Raw genomic sequence first — 11318 nt, forward strand, 5'->3', positions numbered from 1 at the left:
TCGACCGCCACGAGGTGGGCGAGAGCGATCCTCTGCTTTCTTGCGGCGAGAAGGCCCTTGTTTCTCTCCTTCAGTTTCAGGTGGTCTAAATCTTCTTCTTCTCTGTTTCCACTTTTGCATCGCTGCACGGCGAGTTCGCTCTGGTTTGCTATTTCTAAATTTATCTGGTGGTCCTGGTTCTGCAACCTTCTGTTTTGTTTAGCGGCCATTCTGATGACGGTAGCAGTCCAGCTTCTAATCCATGTGCTGGCCGTTCTTTTATAGGCTGAAACTCTATGTTTCTCTGTAGCCTATGTGGACAGCAATTCTTTCCCTACATCGCTCTGGTTGCTTCTTCTATTTGTGTGGCTGCTGCTGTTTTTTGCCTTTTGCCGCGAATTTTTATCTATATTACATATCCCTTTTGTACATTCACAATTTGATTCTTGCAGATGGGCCCATCAGCTCTGCTGAAGCACGGCGCCGTCGTCAAGATATTCGGCGGGGGAAGCATCCCGTTGAAGACAATTCATTTAAGAAATGTGTACCTCTAATTTCAGCAGGTACACCTCTTCTTTTTGTTCCTTTTGTCATTTGTCATGTCTAAATTTTTCATTATTATCTTATAGTTACGCTTCTCTGTTTTCTTATGCTTTCGACAGTGTGCGGGTCTTCTCCCATCGCTATCCAGCGCGAAGACAATCCATTTAAGAAATGTGTACGTCTAATTTCTGCAGGTTTACCTCTTCTTCTTTTTGTTAATTTTTTCATGCCTAAATTTTACATTATCACCAGGTTTACCTCTTCTTCTTTTTGTTAATTTTTTCATGCCTAAATTTTACATTATCACCTTATAGTTATGCTTCTCTGTTTTCTCATGCTTTTGACAGTGTGTGGGTCTGAACACCTTATAGCTGGATTGAACAGGAGGAAGAGAAAATTTATTTGGAAACATCGATCAGGCAAACTTGAAAGCACGATTTTTTATTTGCATATTGGCCATCTGATTGTTTATATGCTCATTCCTCTTTGTTTACTTGATTGCTTCTTATGATTGTGTTTTCAGTTAAAAAACTTGTGCCTCCATTTTCCAAAGATCACATTGATTTGTTGAAAGGTAGATGTTTTTAGCCTTCGTTCACGGTGTAACATACAGTTACTACACCAGCATCCTCGGGAAAGGTACAATTGTCCAAACACAAAACTTCTTCTAATAAGTATTCAAGTAGTCATCTTAGTTTACTTAATCCACTTGCTTACTTACAGTCATTAGACGAAACGCCCACTTCACAAAGCAAGAAGAGACAACAAAACAAGGACGGACTCTCACCACCTGATCGTAAAAAGAGGTTAGAACATACATTTTAGAGGATCTTCAATCAACTATTTGTACTAATTGCTCACATAGCACTTCCTCATTATAAACAGCCACGTCGCCAAGCAGTAATTCACCTTCGAAAGTGATCAAGAAAAAGAAAGTGATCAAGAAAAAGCTGAAGCTGGTCAAGAGAAGGCTCAAGATATGCCATCCAAGTGATGAAGGAGCTCCACACACCAAATTCTAAGATAAATCAAACTACGCTCCCACCATGGCAGACCCCAACACCGAAGAACCGCCGTTCTTAGTATTGTAAACATATGTGTACCTCTTTTCATCTGAACTTCCTGCCTCTTTTGAACTACAGCTATCACTTGGGCTGCCTGTAGCCTACCAGTTTGTTCCGTAGTTGATCCCCTATGTATAAGCACAACCTTAATCTATGATCGTCATAGATGTACTTAATCTATGATCGTCATAGATGTAATGACATGCTACCTATTCTGTGTATGATTGTGTCAGCTCCAACGACTGCCATCCAAGTGACGAAGGAGCTCCACACACCAAATTCTAAGATAAATCAAACTACGCTCCCACCATGGCAGACCCCAACACTGAAGAACCACCGTTCTTAGTATTGTAAACATATGTGTACCTCTTTTCATCTGAACTTCCTGCCTCTTTTGAACTACAGCTATCACTTGGGCTGCGTGTAGCCTACCAGTTTGTTCCGTAGTTGATCCCCTATGTATAAGCACAACCTTAATCTATGATCGTCATAGATGTACTTAATCTATGATCGTCATAGATGTAATGACATGCTACCTATTCTGTGTATGATTGTGTCAGCTCCAACGACTGCCATCCAAGTGACGAAGGAGCTCCACACACCAAATTCTAAGATAAATCAAACTACGCTCCCACCATGGCAGACCCCAACACTGAAGAACCACCGTTCTTAGTATTGTAAACATATGTGTACCTCTTTTCATCTGAACTTCCTGCCTCTTTGTAACTACAGCTATCACTTGGGCTGCCTGTAGCCTACCAGTTTGTTCCGTAGTTGATCCCCTATGTATAAGCACAACCTTAATCTATGATCGTCATAGATGTACTTAATCTATGATCGTCATAGATGTAATGACATGCTACCTATTCTGTGTATGATTGTGTCAGCTCCAACGACTGCCATCCAAGTGACGAAGGAGCTCCACACACCAAATTCTAAGATAAATCAAACTACGCTCCCACCATGGCAGACCCCAACACTGAAGAACCACCGTTCTTAGTATTGTAAACATATGTGTACCTCTTTTCATCTGAACTTCCTGCCTCTTTTGAACTACAGCTATCACTTGGGCTGCCTGTAGCCTACCAGTTTGTTCCGTAGTTGATCCCCTATGTATAAGCACAACCTTAATCTATGATCGTCATAGATGTACTTAATCTATGATCGTCATAGATGTAATGCCATGCTACATAGAATTTCTATGTATGATTGTGTCAGCTCCAATGACCTTGTTATAAAGTAAAAGCTAAGTTATGCTCCCCGCGTTCATCCAAATATATCGAATATTGTTCACCTAAAATGCACCCTAAAATATACAATGATAATAATAATTGCCATCCCATTCACTATCAACAAATCTCAATGACGGGCGCGGCGTGCCGCCGCGCCATCCCCCCGCTAGTTTCTTCTATGTCCATCTAATCATACTAAGCATAAATTAAGCATAAATTCATACTAAGAATTAGCATACGGGAGATGCAAGATTTTAGTACCACTGTACGGTACAGCATGTTGTGTTTTGGGGCTACTCCATCAGGAGAAGTATTTTTTGTTCCTTAGGCCACACCAAAAAATAGTGATAAGGATTAATATGGAAGTCTTTGTTTCGAGGGAAGAGCATAGAGCACATCATCAGGTCAGGAAGAGCTGCCACGATCTCGTTCGAACACATCAAGAACCTTTTCTACCCAGATAGTGATGCGGTATAGTCACTGAAATAAATAAATAATAAATAATTAAAGCACCATTTCATAGTGCAAGGAACATCTCTGTAAAAAAGCAACCAGATCTAAGCCATAGCAAATCAGGTTATGACCAGGATTTCTGATTTTTATATATGTTAGAGAGTACCTCGATGTCTTTGATGGTGGCGCAGAGATCGATGGAGTCTTTTTCGTTGCACCAGCCACATCAGGTTGTTCAACTATGAGGTTATCAATGCCAAAATGCACGGTTGAATCCAAAAACATAGGTCATTGTAATTAAGCAAGTTATCTTTTTTAGCGTAGTGTCAAAATGAAAGTTAAAAGTTTATGTTAGCACAATGTGAAAATCAAACTTAAGAGTATTTTTCACTCAAATATAAAGTATGTTACATACCTTTTTTTTAATGTCGATAGTTGAACTGCCAAATTCATTGATCAAAAGAAGGTGTAACAAGAGCCCTCCGAGGAGGAAAGCACTGCAAAAGGTAGCGCAAAAAACAAAAGAAAGAAAAAGACCCGCCCGCAACACCACAAACCCATACTCTACCTTCAATCGAGGACACCATCAGAATCCATCGTCGGGATCTCCAAGGTGATGCCTCGAAGGAGGAAAACGATGTTTAAGACACCGTCGTCACCCGATCTGGCCCTGCCTGATCTTAGGTTTTCACCTGGAGATCTCACGCTATTTGGTAGGAAGGACGAACGACTCCACAACGTTACCTCCAACAAGGAAGACGACACCCGAGGGTGCCATTACCGCTGGCAATGACCGAGTCGATACAAGATTTTCATCCGGAGTCGGGCCTTCCACCAACAATCCCGGGATCCGAGGCCACCAGCGCCAAGTAGGAGCACAAGACCAAGCAAACACTACCAGAAACGAAATGGTCGAAGCCGGACGCAGAAAACTCCGCGAGCATGCGCCAACCTGACTGGTCCGCACCGCCGCTCGCATGGCTTGGGCGAGACAAGCCGGATCTGGCCAACTTCGACCTCCGTGCGCAGAACTGGGCAATCCTCCGCACCGCAGTGCACATGAAAGCTCGAAGGAGAGCCAAACATAGCCGGTCCGCACCGCCGCGCGCAGGACTAAGCGGGATCCAAGCAAAACTACGCAGCTCCCGTCGCCGCATGCAAGAAAAGGAACATTCATGCTGGATCTGGTCTGTCCGAGACTCATGCAACACCTGACAAACTGGATGGCGCCACAGCTCTAGGAGCCATGCGTGGACGCGTTTGAAGGAGGGACACCACCACCACTCCCCAACACCACCGCTACAGCCACCACACGCCAAAGGCAGCCGAACCAGACGCGCAACGCATCCATGATTCAATGGCACCTGAAGCCATCTCTCACCAGGCACTCTAGCCACAAGCTGGGAGAGGCCAATCTGGCCCGCCTAGCTGCAGTGCCCTACATCCCCACGGCACGCGAACGAGCAGCAATCGCACGGATGCCAGCCTAAGCAAACCGCAACGCGCCCACGTGCCCGCCGCACCCTGCCAAGCGCCATGGCGCCAGCATGTCGCGCCCGCCGCACATCTCGCCGCGCCAGCCAACGCCCGCCGTGCACCATGACTTCGCGCCCGACGCGTCCACCGGCACTGGCTCGTCGAGCTCCCCACGCCTCTCCTCGGTCGGGCGGCCCCGTACTGCCAAGACCTCGCCAGAGGGAAAAACGAAGGGCCCCGCCTCCGCCGTCGCCCCGCGGGCTTTGCCTGACGGCGAGGGAGGAGGAGATCTGGGAGGACGAGCTTCCTGATGGCTAGGGTTTCGCCCGGGCCGCCCGGGGGGGAGGGAGGAGGACGACACGGGTGCCCGCGAGAAAGAGTGTTACATACCTTTCCAATCAGTGTTCGCTAATAATGCTATTTACACTGTTTAGAGCCTACTAAAAAGAGAGACGGCTCCTTAGTTAATTGGGTTATCCAATCAATAAAGGGCACACATACATGTTGGATCTTAATAGGGAAACATTGAGACACAAATAATCCGATGAAATCTCCGATGGTACTTGAGCCAACAGATTTGTACCTGAAACATATAATCTATAGTAAGCTTCACAAAAACAGCAGTTGCAACGATGGACTATGCAGCCTAATGGCACTTGCTACAGTAAGCTCATGATATGCTCCTCACAGACAAGAAAAAAATGTTAATTATTGAGTGCAATGATTCCTCTTGTCCACTGCAAATGACTCCTACATAATGTTAAACAGTGTGTTATTTATCTCCAAGGTCAAGTAACATGAAAAAAAGAGGGTGAGAGTGATAGTGACTCCAGTAATTACATTAGAATACAAAAAAGGACATTTAAATTGTACAATACAAACAACAAATTCGAGTACACAGATGCAATGTGGACTTACACGATCAGCCTCGGTCTTACTAATCTTGAAAAGCACAAGTAGGAATTCTTGCTGCACCATGCCAAACGCACAAGCATCACAACTCAGGTTATTCATCAGCCATCATATACAGAAAAATGTACTGCCAGACCAACAGTATTTTTCACTTTTAAATAAGAAGATTGGTATTTACCCACTAACCTTGTTAATCATCTTCTCATGTATCAAAAAATAATTCGTAAGAGGATTAGACAAAATGTATAAATCCCACTGGTTCAGATCCTATCAGTATGGAGACAATTGATTAGGCAGCACACACAATTCCTACAAACCAAGCATAAAAATTTGTGCGTGCCTCCGCATCTTCATACCCAAATCCACAATCACCAAACATCATAACATAGTGATGTAGAGGGCAGCAACTTTACCGACAGCGTATCTACCGCCGAGGCGCCGACCCAACTGTTGGTTGCTGGTATTGATGCCGTTGACAGAGATAAAAGGGGTCAACTCTCGTGTTAGAGTGGTGATGGTTACATCTTGGATATAGAAAACATGCAGCTTCAGGTCGGAGGCGAAACAGAAGCGGCGGCGTTAATTAACAATTCCTGCACCAAAAATGACTATGAAAAGGGAAAATGTCACACCGTAAAAATAGCTGCATAACGAGTTTATTTCCGCATATCATCCTATGTATACTAAATATAGCTTGTAATTAACTGCAGGCCTTGACTTAGCAAAAGCTTAAAAAATTAGAAAGGCGGTATATGCTCCCAGAGATGGGAGTACACTTTTATATAGGAGCAAATGACTGAAACATATTGATTGGAATTACCTCTTCTCGACTAAAAAATGCCATAAATAATACCATTAGTGTATCACATAATAAGACCTTGACAAAATAGCATATCAGGTTTGATAATAAATCCAATCCACTATCAAGCTGGGTAGGCGCTGTTAGCTTTTGCATCGAGTGCTATTAGATCATAGATGTGGAAGCCCAACTCGTAGTAGCTGCACTTGTCACCACCACTAAGGCCGCCGTTTACACACCACGTGAATGGTAGTAGGGTAATGAAAGAAAATTAATGAATTCAGGGAGATCAACCACGATCTCTTATTATTGCTAGCTGTCGAGTATCTCAAACTCTAAATCCTCAATGAGATCCAATGGTTCCTCCTTCGACAGCAACGCGGGCTGGATAGGCTGCAGAGGCTGGCGGTTGTAGTATAACTGCAAATCACCATTATTTGGTGAGATTAATAGAGAGCTGCTCACGACCGAAGGCGTGGCCTTCAGAGGAGAAGCTGTGGTGGAGAGGCGATGTGCTGCTGCGACGTCGCTCCTGATGCGCCGCCGCTGCTGCCGCCACGCCTCCGCCCGTCCGCCGCGAGGAAGGCCAAGCCGATGTTATCATTGATGAGGAAACCCAGATGACACTGGATCCGGGATCGGCAGCCTGCTGCGGGAGAGAGCACGATGGAGATAGCCGGTGGTGCTCGAGAGATCAGGAGGGAGGACACACGGAGCAGCACCTCCCCACGACGACGACGTGGAGGCGGACGGCTCCGGTGAAAGGGGATCGAACCAATGGTGAGACGAGGGAGAAACGAGGGTCGATCCAGCCACCGCGGGGGGAATGCGGGGTCGATCCAGCGGACCGGGCTTCCATAGCGGCCCAATCAACCACAGTCCTCGAAAAAAGTCACCAGAACAGTAAGGTCGCGGAAAACTTGCACTAACGAAGATCTAACGATTAGAAACGATTAAAATACGAAATCTGACGGCCGAAATCGCTGAGGGCGTGAGAGAGCTCAGTTTAGCCACAGGCCTCGAAAAAAGTCACCAGAGTAGTAGCCCATTAGGACAGATGGCACAGGTCGTGGAAAACTTGCACTAACGAAGATCTAACGGTCAGAAACGATTGAAATACGAAATCTGACGGCCGAAATCGCTGATGGCGTGAGAGAGCTCAGTTTAGGCTCAGTTTTACTGTCCTAAATTAGGACAGATGGCCCAGGTCGCGGAAAACTTGCACTAACGAAGATCTAACGATTAGAAACGATTAAAATACGAAATCTGACGGCCGAAATCGCTGAGGGCGTGAGAGAGCTCAATTTAGCCACAGGCCTCGAAAAAAGTCACCAGAGTAGTAGCCCATTAGGACAGATGGCACAGGTCGTGGAAAACTTGCACTAACGAAGATCTAACGGTCAGAAACGATTGAAATACGAAATCTGACGGCCGAAATCGCTGATGGCGTGAGAGAGCTCAGTTTAGGCTCAGTTTTACTGTCCTAAATATGCAAGAAAATCTGTTTCTTATGGTATGTACCTTCCTGATCCTAATTATGATGTGTGTTGAACAGGGAATCTAGTGCAAAGTGCAAAGACCATAGTTTGGTCTACAAGTGGTTTCAAGGAGGTGGATGCCTGTTCTGTTTTGCCTTTTTATTTTGTGTTTCCTGTCTCGCTCATTCCGTATTTATTTGTTCAGTAGCCTAGGTAAAAATGTACTGCACACTGTTATCATTTCGGTGGGTATCATCTGGTGGTTATGATCTATATATAATGAGCTTACTGCTTATTTCGGTGGGTATCACCTTTTGAACTTACTGCTTGTGTTCTGAAGGTTACCCCTTTCTCGTGAAATGTTGATTCATTTCTGTTTTAGTTGAGAATGGGGCACTCCTAGGTCAAGAAAATTTGCAAAGGTCATGCCCAATTTTCTTGACCTAGAAGGTGCCCGATTCTCAACCGAAACAAAAATTAATCAACATTTATAGACAATGTTATTTCTACAAAGTAAATATTTCTAAGCGTTCATTTTTCAAAAAGAAGGGAATTCAACGTCCATTTGCCTTTCCTGCTAATTGATAATTGTAGACACAAGACCATCTACCCTTCTGTTCTCCAAGCCAAGTATGAGTGTGCAAACCCGCACATCTGTTTGTCCCCATGTCTCCTAAGCCCAAATAATGGATAAGGCAGCAAGCTAGGAAATGATAACACCACTCTAATCACTCTAACCTAAGCTCTGCTCCCAAATCTTCATCTTCATAATATCAATTTGCATGTTTTATTCTCAGTTTTTCTCTAAATCTGAGAAGAATAGATACTACCCTGATCTCATCCAATAACTCTAGTAGCCTTTTTCCTATTTAGAGCGAACATGGCCAACAACAATGAGGTCGGCGGTTCGGGCAAGCCATTCTGGGAGCTGTCCCAGGAGCTAGAGAAAGAACCTCACCGCTATGAGGACGCCGCGAAAGACACCAATCCCGACTACGCAACCCCTAGTGGCGTCGGGGATGACACCACTAACGGTGCCTCCGGGGATGCCACCACTGATGATGGCAGCGCACGCACAGATGGCAACCAACCGAAGAAGCAACGGAAGGACCGACACGCGAACGTGCTCGCCACCGTCGAGGAGGAATTTACTGAAGTGTCCTCCAGTGGGCATCCAATGGCGCCCAAAGAATTAGTCGGTGGGTATGCGAGACAACTCGGGTGCATTCTCCGGAGCACCGTCTCGATCAACACCGAGAACCTAAGGCATCAAGGCCGAGCGAATTTGTGCAACCGCCTCTTCACGAAGCTGCATGAACGATACAAGTTCCCCGATGACGTCGCAAACACACGCCTCTCAGGGAATAAAGTGAACAGTGCCGCCCTCACGAAGATGAGCACGGCCTTGGCTACTTGGAGAGCCTCGGTGAAGAAAAGGATTCTAAGAGGTGATAGTTATGAGAAGATCAAGGAGACAAATCCTTCGATTAGTGAAGCTAACTACCTGGAGTTCAAGATCAAGTGCGAGAGCAACGCATCCGCGGAATCAAGTCAATGGGGGAAAGATATGCGGGACTTGAACTAAGGGGTCCACAAACTCGGTCCTGGAGGTTACAGGGTGGCGGAACCTAAATGGGACAAGGAGGACGCGGAGCGTGCCGAGCAAGTCCTACCGCCCCTCTTCGATAAATACCATGAAAAGCAAACCAGGAACTATGTCAGGGCCCGGTACAAGGTGGACCCGGCAACAAAGGAGTTTACCACGAATCCGAAGGTGAAGGAGCTTGAGCGTGTTCTGGTAAGGAATACACCCCTGCGTAATTAGCTCCATATGGTTGCATTCTAATTAATGAAGCCAAATTTCTAAATGGTTCACATTCCTTCCACAGGAAACTGAAAGCAGTAGCGCGGGGTCTCCAAGCTCCCCGTCTGCTGCTTGGGACACCACTTTAAATAGGGCATTGAACGTAATGAAACACAAGGATAAGCTCAGTAAGCCGTCGTCAGCTGGTCGTGTGGCCGGCGAAGGCTTGTCCATGAAATGGTCGGAATACTATAAGGCTGGGCGAAAGGAGTGAAAGACCATCTCGAAAAGTGAGGAGCGCGAGGTTAAAGAACTCAAGGCACAAGTGGCGCGGATTCCGGAGATAGTCCAAGAGCAAGTGCGAGACCAACTGGGAGCGACGATCACCGCCATTATGCCTTCCTTGCTTGAGGGGCTGGGGGCTGGATTGCGGGCTGCCAACACACGCCGCCCCCGATTCCCAGCTTCACGAGCAGCAACTCGCACAACGCGCCGGCATCGGTGTCTCCGGCGGAGGCGGCATTGTAGGTGCCTCCGGCGTCGGCGCCGGTATTGGAGCTAAATGCACCCGTGTGTAGGAAGAATATGCCGGCCGGCACCTCGGCAGCAAGCGGCCCATCCGTCACTTGCACGCCCACCGTTGGCGGTGCCTCGACATTAGCCGAGCTCGACGCCATCATGATAACTAAGCCTCGGCCTATGACTTCATCTCCTTGCCTTTGAATGAGCATCCCTGACGCCCTAAATGTTTTTGCAGGGGCGCCGCCAACATTCCATGCACTCTCCTGCACTTCATGGACGGCGAGTTGATCGATGTCGCCAAGGCCAAAATCGTTGAACTGGGCAACCGCGTGTTCCACGGTAATGCGATGCCACCCACCGTGTATAGGGTTCAACTGGTTCGGGTGCTGCAGGGCTACGACGACTTGTTACCTCCGTATCGACCCCCTGGGGCCGATGAAGATGATGTGATGACCCTCAGCGCCTGCTTAAACTGGTCCATGCTTTGGCCGAAGAGCCAGATTCGTTTGGGGATGGGGGACACCACCCCACAGACAACACCGCCAGTCGTGCCGGCGCCAAGCCATGGCAAGACCGCCGCAACGCTGCTGCCGTCAGCTGATCCAAACATGCATATGGCACAGGATCCGAACAACGACGACGATACATTTTCCAACGTCGATAAGGACATCAACGAACATGGGTACGATGACGAATTGTTCGGGCCTCCTTCTCAAGAACCCAACCCTGCAAAAGACGATGGCGATCTAGCTGGTACCGCGGAGAAACCCAATTTCAACAGGCGTCGTCTGTTCAGTTCTCAGGAGACGCCTCCAGCTACCGCCTTCACCGAGACTCAAATAGCCGAGGTGCGAAATATTATCATCCCCAACACACTCAAGAAGGTGGTCTCTGAGCAGAACTCGATGCCATTATAGCAGAAGAAGCAGAAGGGACGGAAAAGAAAAATAACAAGGGTGCAAGCCAGCTGGCACCGAGTACGATCCGTGCTCAGGACGGTCCACCAATATCTAAGGATATTGAGAGGAGGGTGCATGTGGCGGGTAGGATGATGCT

At 46.9% G+C, this 11318-nt stretch overlaps 2 long non-coding RNA genes across 3 annotated transcripts; one reads left to right on the forward strand and one right to left on the reverse strand.

Annotated features, from left to right (window-relative positions):
- Positions 1-619: 619 nt before the first annotated feature.
- Positions 620-1489, forward strand: LOC123398907. The gene is made up of 3 exons (XR_006610280.1): positions 620-1161; positions 1246-1328; positions 1408-1489. It is a non-coding gene; the product is annotated as an uncharacterized LOC123398907 (long non-coding RNA).
- Positions 1194-7296, reverse strand: LOC123398906. Of its 2 annotated transcripts, XR_006610279.1 has the most exons (4): positions 5846-7296; positions 5666-5716; positions 3438-5330; positions 1194-3298 (listed from the first exon to the last, which is right to left on the reverse strand). It is a non-coding gene; the product is annotated as an uncharacterized LOC123398906 (long non-coding RNA). The 2 variants fall into 2 exon arrangements; XR_006610278.1 differs by having other exon boundaries at positions 3438-7296.
- Positions 7297-11318: the final 4022 nt, after the last annotated feature.

Source organism: Hordeum vulgare, chromosome 5H, assembly GCF_904849725.1.
Source record: "Hordeum vulgare subsp. vulgare chromosome 5H, MorexV3_pseudomolecules_assembly, whole genome shotgun sequence".
Lineage (NCBI taxonomy): Eukaryota > Viridiplantae > Streptophyta > Magnoliopsida > Poales > Poaceae > Hordeum > Hordeum vulgare.